Source organism: Lactuca serriola, chromosome 8 (genome assembly GCF_051521515.1).
Source record: "Lactuca serriola cultivar US96UC23 chromosome 8, Lser_US96UC23_V15, whole genome shotgun sequence".
NCBI classification, from domain to species: Eukaryota; Viridiplantae; Streptophyta; class Magnoliopsida; order Asterales; family Asteraceae; genus Lactuca; species Lactuca serriola.
In genome coordinates, this window is record NC_136415.1 from 242,532,654 (window position 1) to 242,547,552 (window position 14,899).

The following is a 14,899-nucleotide window of genomic DNA, read 5'->3' on the forward strand; positions in this document are numbered from 1 at the left end:
CATTAGTCTAAGTTGCAATGACTACATAAGCTTTCCTAGATATATTTCGAGTACACGATGCTAAACGTATGATGTCCCTTAAACTAAACAAGGTTATGTTTTTGTCTCATGACGTCACTAGGAAAGGGAAGCTACAAACACACTAAAACATATATTGGTTCAATTAAACATCGAAGCTCACATCGGGTCGTCCCACATAACACTAGCAACATAAAACACAACACAAAAATATATAATTTTTTAACTAGATTTTAAATTTATATCATTGTTTCAAGTCTTTAAGCTCTAAAAAAATTTAATCCTATTCATTTTTTATTTTTTGAATCAATTTTCTTGTATTCCTATATTCGCCCCCCTACACCACATTTAATTTCTGCAATGTTCCTATTGCATGCTTAAAGAAAATAAAGCACATAAAATAAAATGGAGAAAAAGTAAAGACTCCCATGGGGTAGTAGTAGCGAGATCAAATCTAATTTGTGATGGCAAAACTTGAACATCTCATTAATGTCTAGAAACTGGACTCTCTACATTTAAATGTGTCGGATAAATAGAAACAAAAGTGTCTACTTCGAAAAGTTGGTACGAAAAATCTTCATAATAATGCATGGGAATTTGTCACGATGTGGGAGAGCATACACCACGTCATGGATTTGAATCTGAAAGAGTCTGATTGTGATAAAAATTTGCACCACAACGTGGGAATATGATGGCTACACCGTAAGATCAAGGATGAAAATTTCCGATTGCGAAAATAACAAATGCAATGGTGTGACATAATGATGGCCACGTCATAGTTACTAGGAGGTTTTGAAAGCAGTTTATGCTCCAATTGCTTTTCGAAAAAAATTCAATTCATGACATAATTGCAAAAACATATTTTAAGCTTCATTATATCCTGAACTCTCCCTTAAATCTTTCAAAAATGAGCAGCACCCCCACACTTATTCAAAGATGTGGCTCTCGATTGTAATCTTCTAACACCTCTCGACTTTTCCAATTAAGCTCCTTTCCTGCTTTCACTTCTTAAATACTACAAAATGAGAATTAGATCTGGAAAAACACATCATCATTCAATTAAACGAAAACAAAACTCATAAACGAAAACAAAAAAAAAAACTAAAATTAAAATTAAAAGAAAATGAAAACTCTAAAAAATGACGGATTGCCTCTTGTTATGCACTTCTTTTGTAGGAGTCGGGAGCTGAATTTCTTCTCACTCTACATTGTTGCAGGTGGGAGTGAGTCTCGTTTTTCTCCTTCTGTTCTTTCCACTCTTTTTCATAAGCCTTAACTCACCTTATATACGGCTTCTTTGTGTTTTCCTTCTTCGTTTTGTTGGCTCTTTCCTCATGTTTGTGCTTCAACCCTTTGCTTTTCCAGCAAGTTGCTTCTTCCCTTTTTCTTCCTTTATTCCCTTGCTTCCACTCCCATATTGTCAAATATCAGCTTGTTTAAGTCTTATTCAATATCCTTTTCACTCATCTCCTTATCATAATAGTTTTCTTCGTTTTCCATCTTTCGTGTACCGAACACGAATAGTTCAAATGTCATTGGAACTGAAGCTCGAGGCTTCGTGAGCTTAACATCCTTTTGTTTTTGTGGTATCTTCCAAACTTTTATCTTATCCTCCATCATTTTCTCTATTTCTTCTAACTCATTGAATCCTTCTTCATTTTCCTTGTTCTCCATTACCCCATCTAAATCATCTACTCTTATATATTGGTTTTGACTTGCTTGTAAGTTCATCCCAAACATTATTTCTTCACTGTCCACTCTAATTGTAAGCTTGTCATAGATGTCAACAAGGGCTGACACAGTGCTAAAAAATGGTCATCCCAAAATTATAAGGTCTTTATATTTTTTCTTGTTGAGCGCAACTATGTCAACAAAAAAGAAAAATTTCCCAACCTTGACTAATAAATCTTGTACAATTCCACGTGGATGGGTAATTGAGTTATTCGCCATGTAGATTGCCATTCTTATTATTTTCAATTTTGGCAACCCAATGTTCTTGTAAAAGATATAAGGCATTAGATTAACGCTTTCCCCCAAATATGCTAAAGCATTTATAATAGTGGAATTGTCGAATTCACAAGGTAAAGTCAATCGGCCGGATCTCCCATTTTTGTTGGTAATCCCTCAATCATGGCTGTAAAACATAGTTCGTTAAGCATGATGATGGATGCTTTTTCCAACTCCTTTCGACTTGTAATTACATCCTTAGAAAATTTTGTAAGTTTAGCCATGGATTTGAGGAATGAGGCATTGATCGAAAGAGATAACACTAGTTCCATAAACTTTTTATGTTCCGGCTCCAGTGGGTTTCGCATGGTTCGAGATGGATAAGGAAGCAGACGCTGATATGGTTTCAAAGAAGATTATTGATTTTTCAGTAAGCATGACGTGGCCTCGTGGTTGCTAGGCATGACCAATATTTAGATTTTCCTTCTTGCTTCGCTTCTTCCGTTTGTGGACCGGGTTGTCTTGTAGTTGTATCGTGGATCACTAATGGCTTATAATTAACCTTTTTTTAGTGTATATTGCCATAACATGAGATTGTGGTTATGGATCGGGATTATTAAGTGGTAATTGCTCATTAAAAAATTTATTCAATTGCCCAAGTTGAGTCTCGATATTCTTAAAGAAAGCTTGTTGGTTTCTAGTTGTAACATCAGTAGCGTCGTGTCTTTTCTTAGAAGCTTTCATGAATTTATCGAGCATTGACTAGAAATCTGGTTTTTTCTTGGGTGGTGGTTGTTTTTTTGTAAAAGCGTCGTCCGGTTTGCCGATACCTTTTTTGCTTCTTGTATTCTTTGTAATACAACCTTTCCCTCTTTGGCTTTCTCCAATCTTCATCAACCCGGTCACCACTAGAGTAGCATACTTTTTCTTTTCGGTTCCCATTATCATCTAAATCGTAATCCTTCGTTAAGTGTAGTCCATTGCAATTGTCACAAACTACTTGTATTACATGAATCGATTTACCCATCTATGTCATCATTTAGTCCATATTTTTTAGTCTTGCCATTACAGTTTCTAAATCCTCCTAAGCCCCATTGCGTTTACTTCTTGTAACATCCTCTCAAGGGTTGTAATTCTCTCTTGAATGTTTTGTGAATTCTTCTATTAACTCTTTGACTGTAGTGGAATATTTCTTCTTCATTGGCTTGAGAATCATGGAGTTGCCTTGTGGTCACATTCACCCCATCATAAAATATAGAAACCTCTTTATGTTGAGGGAAATTCCTAAGCAATCCATTGTATCTTTCCCAAGCTTCGTACAAGGACTCGCCATCGTTATGTTGGAAATTAGCAATCTTCATTTTTAGTTTGGATATATTTGAAGGATAGCTGAATTGTCGTACAAATGTTTCATGAAGGTATTACCACGTTCTTATATTTCCAAGTGCTAATGACCTCAGCCAATTTGGCAGTTCCAGTAAGTGTCACTGGAAGCATCATTAACAAAACTACATCTCTCGAAACATTTAGAACATTGAAATACTTTGAAATGTCTAATATTTCATCAATATGTTTGAAGGCATCTTCATAATCTTTCCTGAAAAAATGGTTTTTCATTAAGCATTGTGAGAATATGGCACTTGAGCTGAAAGTTTGTGGCAGTTGATATTGCGGGTGGAACGAGACCGGGACCGTTATCGTTACACACTCTTCTCTTTTATTCCTCTATCGTCATTATTGTGATATCTGCTATTTCTTCTACACTGCTCTTGACCTCTTATTTTGATTTTCATTCAATTCTTGGCTTGTAACCTCTTCTTTTCTTTTTTGGAGTTCTCTTAAAACTTTTGAATTTGTCGAAATGAAAAGTGCTACTCGATTAGTCAACCTTTTTGTCTTTCTTCTTAAGGAAATTGGACTTTGGATCTTCAAGTGGTGGTATGATAGGAAGTTGTGATGCCCTGGAAATAAATCGTTGAAACAAAACAGAAAATAAATGTCTAAAACGAATTAAAAACAAAATAAACGAAAAAATGAAAATAAAGAGTGCCTACGTCACGACAAGAATTCACCACATTGTGGTAGTTGATTTCGTAGAAAAATAGAACTTGCAGAAAATAACTATTTTTCGGTTTATACCCCACAAAAAGGATCGGTTAGCTAAAAGTAATTAAATAAAAACCAAAATAAGTCATTCCCCTATAACGACGCCAAAAACTTGATGTGAGATTTATATACTACTAGTTTTAAATATATAAAACCAACCTACATAAGTAAATAATTGCACTTAGGAAGTGTACCTAGTCAATATATAGGATTTTTTAGGTAAGTCGGGTGCGAACATAGGTAACGGAATTTGTCACACACTCGACCTTTGGCGGAAACGTCGGGCGGTGCGAACAATGGGAGATTAGGTCGAGCCATACAAATATATAGAACATAACATAAAAGAATATCACAAACATATCTTTTATTCATTTATAATTTATTCCGGTATTACATTGTTTATCAAAAGAAAAACACGATTCCTAAAAAGAAACAATAACCAGTCGACACAAAACTTTGGCAGCTTCCTTGCAGGCTTCCTCCATCTTGACACAACTATCCTCATCCTCCTTGTCACGACTATTCTTCTTCTAGACACGATTATCCTCTACAGTCATTTCGCAGAGAATATATGTATTTTTGAAAACGTCAACATAATGTAGGTGAGTGCACAAGTTTTTATAGTTTTCAGTTTTTATTGGGTTGTATTATTTAGAGAATCCCTTTTATTATATGAAAACCTTTCCTAAAGTATTTTATCAAACCTATCTTTGAAACATTCCATTTAAAATAAAATAAATATATAATTAAATAAATAAATAATAAGCCCAAAGCCCCCGAGATGTATTTTATATTTTATTTTATTTTAGCCCTAAACCCGTAATAATTTATTAGTGTTATCCATAAGGAGTTAAATGATATAATCTCTAGAATTTGGGGTCTATGTTGTAACATTAGGACTTGAAATGTAAATAAATTCATGATGCAAGGTTTGTTTGGTAATTTATGGACTTGAATTGAAAATTATGGATGAGGGAGGGACTGAAAGTGAAATTTTTGCATAAGTTGATAAGAGACGAGTTAATACCCATCACCCTTCCATCGTCCCTTCATTTTTGAACCGCAGCCTCCAAACCCTAACCTTAAACGACGTTGCAGTCGCCACCCTTATCACCCCTCACCTCAAGCCGTCGCACCCCTACTATTGAGATCGGAGGCTGCCAAAGCTAACCACCACTACAGATTCCAGTGGCCGACGAAGATAATCACCGCAAGCTGGCATCGTCAGAGAGATCGGAAGATGGATTCCAGGTTGTCGTAGCTGCTGTTCTCGGTTAGAGGTCTCACACATTTTCTTATCGGTCTCTTTTTTCTGTTGCATGTTGCTGCCATTGCTTCGACTGCCACAAGCCACCGTGAGGGTGGCTGAGTTCATACTTGCGTATTTCATATTTGGGACTCGTGTTTCGTGTGTGTGTGTGTGTGTCGCTTCTTCAGTCATAAGGTGTGTGTGGGTGTGTTTTTGGCTGGCCAGAAAATGTGAAGAACCGCAATGGCAGCCAACCATGGTGGCTGCCACTATGTTGCCTTTTTTTGCCACCACCAGCCACCGTGTGTGGTGGTTGTGTGTGCATGTGTGTAAGTTATGGTGGGTGTGTCATGTAGTGTGTGTGTGTGTGAAGGTATTTTGTTGGTATGATGTTGTATGGCCTTTGTTTGGCCGGAAAACCAAAGAAAACCCACCACCACCAGCGTGAGGTGGTGGCTGCCACCTACTGCCGCTACCGACCATCATTTTTGGTTGTTGCATTGGGCTTTTTCCTTGTTATTTTGGTTCTAGTGTGTGTGTGTGTGTGTTGTAAGAAATTGTATGTATATTGGATTGCTGGAATATTATTAAAACCATCGTCGTACGCGGGTGGCTGCCGCCTCCTACCGCCAACCACCACTCCCCGACGTGGCAGTTGGTGGTGCCCAATTTATTAATAATATATTTATTTAATTAGATAATCAATTAACTTTAGGGGTTGGAAACTCTAATTAGGGTTTAGAAAACCCTAATTTTGGAGTTGGTCAGGAACCACATTAAAACTATTAATTAAACCTAAAATAATACTAAATAATTTTCCATAATTAACTCGATAAAAAATTGGACTTAATGGATTGAGTCCTTAAAGGGTTAAGTGAGGAACACTAACCCTAGTTATCATTTTATCTGAAAACCCTAGAATCTATGAGCTCTATTTTCGGCAATAATCTGGCACGTATTTGGGCTGCTGATTGGATTATTATTCCACCAGAGAATGACTAAGTCAAACATTAATCAGTCATACCCTTAAGTGATTAAGTCCTTAATGGGTTAAGTGTTCTTACTTAAACCTAATCATTATTTTATGTGAAACTCTAATTGTCAATTCATGTAAGGTGGTCACTGTTGCAAGTGACTATAATTTGTGATCGGGTATTCACTCAAGTATCTTCCTGTAGGTATTTGGAAGTGAGTTGAAGCTAGTAGAGCCCTTCATTGCGAAAATGGTTATATGCACACATATCGAGGTGAGTTTCGCCTCACTGTACTCGTGGGTCCAACGCACCAATACAGGCCCACTAGTTTTGATTATCTGCTAGTAAACGGATACCCTAGGGACCGTATATAGTCACATAGGATAGACTGAGGACTCTTGATCTAAGCTCTCTTACCTATTCTTTGTTTGGTTGTGGTTCTTGAGTAGGATCACCTGTCCGGGTGACTATCTCACCTCTGAGTATATACAACCATGCATTCCTTGGATTGTTGATAGTTAGTTTACTGTTATGCTCTTATGATCTGTAAGATCGGTATCCTGGTAGATAGGATGTTGTTGTGTTGTTATGATCTGTTAGATTAGTATTCTGAGGTATTCCAACCTAATGGTTCATTGGACCCATAGTATGTTGGCATTCCAACCCGATGGTTGAGGGCCTGGGGTATTCCAACTTGATGGTTGATTGGAACCATATTATGCTGGCATTCCAACCCGATGATTGGGGTACTCGAACCCCATGGTTGATTGGACCCATAATATATTGGCATTCCAACCTGATGGTTGAAGGTATGAGGTATTCTAACCCGATGGTTGATTGGGCCTATAGTATATTGGTATTCCAACCTGATGGTTGATTGGAATCATAGTATGCTGTTGTTGTATATGTGTTATTTGATTGTGTGTTGGTACTTTGGGGGAAAGTCACTAAGTTTTGTGCTTACAGTTTTGTTTATGGTTTCAAGTTCTTCAGATGATCAGAGTGGCAAGGCGAATGCATGACCGTACACATTCTTGGTTTTACAACAGATTGGATCATGGGAAACTCTGATTTTCGAATAAGGTTTGAGAACATTATTTTTGTAAACATTTTATAGTAATAGGATCGTTTTGAAAAGTTTAAATTTGTTGAAATTTTCGGGACGTTACAAGTTCGTATCAGAGCCTTGGTTTGAGTGAATTGGAGGAACACTCTTGTGAATCCAGTCTTAAACTAAGAAAAAGATTTTCAAAATGATTTTCAAATGGTTTTCAAAATACTAAAGGAGGATGCGATGTGTACGATCAGCCGGAGCAAATAAGTTGACCCCAAAATACCATGTTATTCTTTGATATTGTGATATGTTAGAACAACATACTAGTGGTAGGCTAGGGATCTTCAAGAATAGCATGATAGAATTGTTGGATTAGTGTCTAAGTCCATAACTATTTTGGTATCTACTTGACCCGATGGTGCATGGTCCTTTTGGGTTGCCTTCACCAAAGCAACTTGATAGGATGAATTATGGAGAGAAAGGATTAAATATGATTTATTAATATATTATGGGAATAATATATTAAAGGAGAAATCATATTGTTTAATTAATATTAGTCAAGAATTAATTGGTAGTTAGTTTTGTGACTAAAAGAGATTAATTAAACTTAAGGGACTGGAATTGTAATTATAAGATAATTGCAATTTGGGCCATGGATTGTCTTATATTAAGGAGTGGACGAATTCTATGGGAAAACCCATGAGAAATCGTCCAAGCCCTTAAGGAAAGGAATCCATGGGTTGCTTAGGGCTTAAGCATCCAAATTAGGGTTTCCTTGTTAGATAACCCTAATAGCCTCACTATATATAAGACCCTTATGACCCAAAAACGTGGCTAAGCTTCTTGTTAGGGTTTCTACACGTTTTGGTAGCCTCCAACCTCTCTCCTCTTCATCCTCTTGCTTATGGTGTTTGTGAACCATTAGAGGAGTGAAACTTGTGACTCTAAGCCTTCCAAAGGCAATTCAAGGTGGAATTGGGATTGTTATTGCTACATAACAATCAAGGTAACATTATAAACCTATTCTCATGTTAATATGATTATTTAAATGCTAGAATTAGGGTTTATAGTCTTGGATAACTTGCATGTACAATAGAGAAACCTAGATCCAAGCATTAGGGTTTGTATGAGCACATAGGATTTCTTATGACCAAAACCCATCAGTGGTATCAGAGCCTAGCTTGGTTTCAATTGTATTGACACATTGTATAACTGGAAAATTGATTTTTGGGCTTTCTGGCTGAGGAACTCGGCGAGTACCATAGTGTACTCGACGAGTAGACCTCAACTCGGCGAGTACAGTGTGGTACTCGGCGAGTTCGAGCGTCAGATGGAGCATACTTCGAGATTTCTTGCTGTTTTTTCTTATGGATGGTTACCTTATCATGTTAGATCAATATTAATCCGATTATATGATATATTTGACTATAATTTTGATCTAATTGAAGATATTTATCAATTAATAAGATAATTGTTTCCTTATGTGATAATTGATTAATTATTTTGAGTAAATTGATAAATTGTTTTGCAAGAAATCATTAAATAAATCAAATATGGATAATTATGTGATTAATTGTTAATTTGAATTATTTGTTATTTGATCCTTATTGTTATGAAAAGTTTCATATTTTTCCCTTTAGGTTTTATAGTTTAAATTTGAACCCAAAAGTTTTGTTGTTTTGAAATTTAAATAGTTGAAACCCTAATGTTTTGAAATGTTTCAAAACTTGCCCTCAAGTTTTGGAATTTAAAAGTTGATTAAAAGATAATTAGGAATGTTAAATTCTAAAAACCCTAGTATTGTTTTGAAAAGTTCAAATCACACCCTTATGGTTTTATTAATTAATTAAGGAGTATAATTAAAAGAGGTTTAATAAATCCATAAGAGTTTAGGTTAACCAATTAATTGAATTAAAAGTGTAATTGTTAAAGTTAACCACATAGTATTTTAAAAGTTTTAAAATACACCCTATACTATATATAACATTAAAAGTCTAACATTATATTTATGTATAACTAAAAGTCAGTCTTACCGTTAGTAGGCCTCATTCACGAAGCTGGTCTATAAGGGGTGTTTAAGGAAATTGCCTATAATATGGCGATTGAATGGGTATCCACTCTTACCCACCGCACTCTTGACTAGTGGAGGGTCGTTAGCCGAACGGGTAGGATATGACGAAACCTTCCATTATAAGTATAATGAAGTACAAAAGTAACTAAATGTTTTTCAAATTCCCAATCTTAGTTACTTAGGCAAAGTGAATTGATGTAATTCCATGAAATTACACTCTGTGCCCTTGTGAAGACGTTAGTGGAGCGTGTGTGGTTTACCGGCACACTAAATGGTTCTAAGCAAAGGTAGCAAAGGGTGACTCAATGTTTGTCATAGTTCGGTGGAGCGTGTGTGGTTTACCGGCACATCGAATAGGTGACTGTAACATGTGAGGGCACCATGTAGTTTACATGGTTATTCACACCCGCTTTGTGATCCTCGGCATCCCAGTCACAAACAAGAGGGGCATATCGAGATTTAAACATGCCATTGAAATGTTCAATGAATCTCAAAGGATCTAGGAGTTTTCATAGATTTAAAACTTAAATTTATTTTTCGCTTTTCATGGTGGAAATTAGTGAATCGTCATTCACTTACCTTCAAATATTCTGCAACTAGATTACGACATCCCTTTTCTAGGTTGTAGCGTATTGTGTTGGGTCCTAGCCTTGGAATTTGATTTGGGTGATTTACCAAGGACTTAATCAATCAACTAACTTGAATTTCGTTTTCTCTCGTTTTGTAGATGTCAAAGTTCGATAACTACGGTCTTCCCGAATCCTGTGGAACAAGCATTCCACATGAAGATGATATTCCACGATTCGATCGAGGAACAAGAAATCATGCTTCACTTCCTCCTCCTCCTCCAATTGTTCTCCCTAACCCACAAGATCAAAAAATTGAAAGGTTCAATATCACTCAAGCCCTTTTGGCATAATGAAGAAAAGTCGGTGTGTGCACACGTCCTAGGGATGAAGTCACACATTGATAGACTAAGAATAATGGGATCTGTTGTCGGTGAGGAGATGGCTGTTGATTGGGTTCTTCAGTCACTTCCTAACTCGTATAGTGAGTTCGTAAGAGAGTACTATATGATGAACCACGACGTGACCCTTATAGATCTCACCTATATGTTTATTGCTGCTGAATCAGCAATGGTGTGGCACAATAGAAACGCAAAGTTGATTGGTGAATCTGCCTTCAAGACCTCTATGGATATAGACAATGGCAACGAAAGACATGCTATGATCGAAAAGTCTGATCATAAGAGAAAGGCGATGTCTGAAGTAGTTCCATGTGTTATTCCAAAAGAGTCAATTTGCTTTTATTGCCAAGAGAAGGGGCATTGGAGACGAAGTTGCCCTAATTACCTAAGAGATCTAAGAGATGGGAGAGTCAGAAAATATGGCTCTACTTTAGGTAAGAATCCACTATCTAACTCCATTAAGTTCCTATTCATTGATTCTTAATACATGATGTGATAAGATTGCATTTGAGTGTTTTTGCAGGATAGGTGAAAAGAAAGGAAGCTTGTTGAGAGAGCAAGATGAATCTAATCACCAAGAGATGGATCTCGATCGCATGGACTTGAAGATTTGATTTTGAGCTTAGATAGTTATGATAAAGTTGTTAGAAATTTTCCTTTTTCATAGTTTTCAATGGATTTTGCATTGTAAGGACAAATTTTTCCACTGCTTTTATGAATAAAATAAATTTTGTTTTGACTCATTTATTTGTTTATTTCCTTGCAATGAAATCGTTATGAAAATTGATTTTTGCATATTTCTACAACGAATGGATATGATTCTTATTTATGTTATTTATGGAAATGTCGAGAATTTACCAGATAGGGAGAGTTTCTCATCGCCAAAATTTCAATTGGACTGAAATTTGGAATCACGCAACTTGGTTGCATGATGAATGAGAAATTTCATATTTGGAAATTAGACAAATTCGTTGACAAAGTGTCAAGTAAAGGACTAGGAGATCGAGTACACAAAGTTGTGTGTTGATCAAGTTCACCATAAGAGTAACAAAGATATTCGTCATGATTTACTAAAGGTTTAGCAAATATGATTATACTTACAAGATTAAGTGTAATTCGAAATTGATTAAAAGGTTTAAATCAATAGCAAAACGAATAAGAAGAATCGAGTAGGCAGAAAGATAAAAGTTTCTCCATTCTAAGAAGAAGGGAGAGTAGCTTTTATGCTTAATGATAAGTTTTAATGATTAAGAACCATATTTCAATTAATCCTCTAAGTGAGACTTAGTACAATTGTATGTCTAAGAAGAGGATTCGAGAATTGAGGAAATGGTTAAATCAAGAAGTCAATCATATTTCGTTCCAATAACAAGTCTTAAAGTTAAGATTGTGACAATGAGTGAAAAGTATTAAAGGTTTATAACATTCAAATGTGGAAAGTTTTGATGTCTTGGATAAGACAAAAGACCAACTAGGACCAATTTGTGAAGTGTTTTGATAAAAACTACACTAACTCTTGAATATTTGTTTGTCAAGAAATGTTTATTGATAAAAGAATCTTATATGTCAAGGAGTCAGTGGGAGTCTTAATGGTCTTGAAAGGTTTCAAGAACAAATCAAATAAACCTTATCAATCATCACTAGCACACGAGTTGAGGTTCACGACCTATCGTGTTGACGTTATTTTGTTTATATGCCATTCCAATTGAGTTAATTATGCATGTGAGTCCTATGAGTTCTCATTTTGAACGCATAAAAGGCAAGGCACCTTAATCAATGAAAGGTACATTGATAGGAAAAGGTGAGCTGCTTAACTACATGGAAGACGTGGTGGGCAGCTGTGCTACCATAAGGCAAGAAATCAAGATTTAGAAAGTTCGATCCATATGAGTTTGAATTTGTCGTAAACTTTGGTTTTGACAAATTCACATGGATAGGAACACATACACCGTTTAAATCTAAGTGTCATAAGATTTCCTCCTTCATGAAAATGATTGTGAGGAAATGCTTTCACTACGAAAGATTTTAAGAAGATAGTGATTGTAAAATTGCGTTCTCAAATTCGATTATGGTTACGGTGTCCCTTTCCATAATTTGAATTGTGAGGTTTGGCAATTAGTCTTAATTGTTTAAGACACACATATAAACTATCTAAGGCAAAGGTGTATAAGTTCAAGAAGCCTTGATAAAAGATTATCAAAGCATTAAGTATTAGAAACATGAACTTAAGAAATTCAATAGGTATTGTTTTTCTGGAAGTTAAGATGTTTTGAATACATGTCGAAGCTGGTGGGAGCATAAGTGTTATGTTTTATAGTAATCATCATAGTAGTGGGAGCATAAAAGTTATGATTGTATGATTATTATGGAAAGTATTGCAAGTTGGCAATATTAATTATAGAAAACAAGAGTTATACATTGCAAAGTCGTAAGGGTTGTAAAGTTGTTTTGCTATAATTAAGGGAGAGAATATTATGCTTCATTTCAAATCTAAAGGATTAGCTTGAGAAATGTTAATAAATTTAGTCAAGGGTACATTGTGTGTTCTTAAAATTTCTATTATGATTATGGCATTCCTCTTCACAATTCGAATTTTGAGAACATAGCAAGTAAAACGTTATGCGTCGTGTCCCATACGCTTCGGGTATAGGATCGATTGCAAATACTTTAATGGTTGACCATTCTAAAATTTTCCAAATGTCTAGCGCATTTAGAGGGAAAAGGGACTAGAATTGGTTTTGACTAAAATAATTAAACAACTAACAAAGGACAATCCAAAGTTCGACGAGGATTGGTTGCTTGTGAGTAGTTAGAAGCATGATATTGAATGGATCATATCGACATTATTATGAATAGATAAGATTCTATTAAGAATGAGTTGTCATATGGAAAATATGGAAATGTTTCCATATTGTATGGACCATATCGACATCATTACGAATAGATAAGATTCTATTAAGAATAAGTTGTCATATGGAACATATGGAAGCGTGTTCATATTGGGAAGTAAATATTGAAAATCTATGTCTAGATTAGAGACTTTTATGCAAAAGGATGTTTCAAGGAATGTACTTTGAGTGAGAGACATCATATCTAAGGAATTGTCTTGTAACAATCTCCGTTAGAGAACTTTGTAATATCATTGGCAATAGTCTTTGTGACTTTGGTGCAGTGACATTACGAAAGGATCGTTGCATAGAATGTTAGAATCTAGCATATTCTATAAGTAGCAAGAATTTGATATTCTTACACTTATGAAAAAGGATTTGGAGTTCTAAAATGAGAATGATTGGAAATGTGTTCAATTTGTCTATTTCACAAAAGTAAGAACCATAGGTAAACATTGTGTGCATGCTAGGAGCATGGGACAAGTGTAATAATTCAAGTAAGAAGTTGATTACCCAAAACGACAAATAATGAGTAATTGCTATGGTGATAAATAAAAGGTGTTTTATTTATGCTCAAAGGTTTGAGGCCATATGGGATTAGTATTATTCTTGTGTTTCACCTTGCATGTTTTGACTTCCAGAATAATTGAGTTTATTAAGAATAATCGAATTATTCGAACGGGCCACAGTCGTTCATATGTTGGAAGTAGATATGAATGAAGACTGTCATGAATTGGTGTGTGGATTGTCTAGAAAAGTATTAGACATAAGCAAATGTTTGCTGCAACGTTCATGAGTGCTTATGAATATGATTTGAGCATTGGATTAAACCCACGCTCACTTGGATCGCTCCATGGATTGTATCACGAGTGATTAGTGAGACGATAACATCTTATATTCTTGAAACCGAGATGTGTGAGTTGTATCTTGCGAATCGGTTGCACATTGATAATATGTAAACGCACTAGTAACTTGGTGTTATAAAACATATTATTATGTGTAATTTGGTGAGTAAGTACAAGCGAGCATTGTATCAAAGTTTATCTGTTCCTTTTATCCAAAGTAGGATAAAAGTGATATCTTTGGGCCCCTCGATGGTTTAGTGATGACATACGTAAATGCTCAGCCGGGCTAGGGCTAATTTGATTTATTCAATTAGTCTGTCGTCATAAATCAGAAATCGAGAAGTAGTACAAAGAGAATGATTAGAAATCATATCTCATATGATATCTAGAATGGAGGAATATATGATCCCTTATCTAAAGGACACGCGTACCTGATATGATCAGAGTTGACAGCGACTTTGGAAAGCTACGATTGCACACCGGGATCCGAAGTCATACACAGAATAGTTGTTAGACTTATCCAAGTGGGAGACTGTTGGATTAGTGTCTAAGTCCATAACTATTTTGGTATGTACTTGACCCGATGGTGCATGGTCCTTTTGGGTTGCCTTCACCAAAGCAACTTGATTGGATGAATTATGGAGAGAAAGGATTAAATATGATTTATTAATATATTATGGGAATAATATATTAAAGGAGAAATCATATTGTTTAATTAATATTAGTCAAGAATTAATTGGTAATTAGTTTTGTGACTAAAAGAGATTAATTAAACTTAAG

General features: G+C 35.4%; 1 non-coding gene across 1 annotated transcript; it reads left to right on the top strand.

The window, feature by feature from the left end:
- The first annotated feature begins 3,228 nt into the window (after positions 1-3,228).
- LOC145071656 (small nucleolar RNA R71) lies at positions 3,229-3,335 on the top strand. Its single transcript, XR_013690662.1, has one exon. It is a non-coding gene; the product is annotated as a small nucleolar RNA R71 (small nucleolar RNA).
- Positions 3,336-14,899: the final 11,564 nt, after the last annotated feature.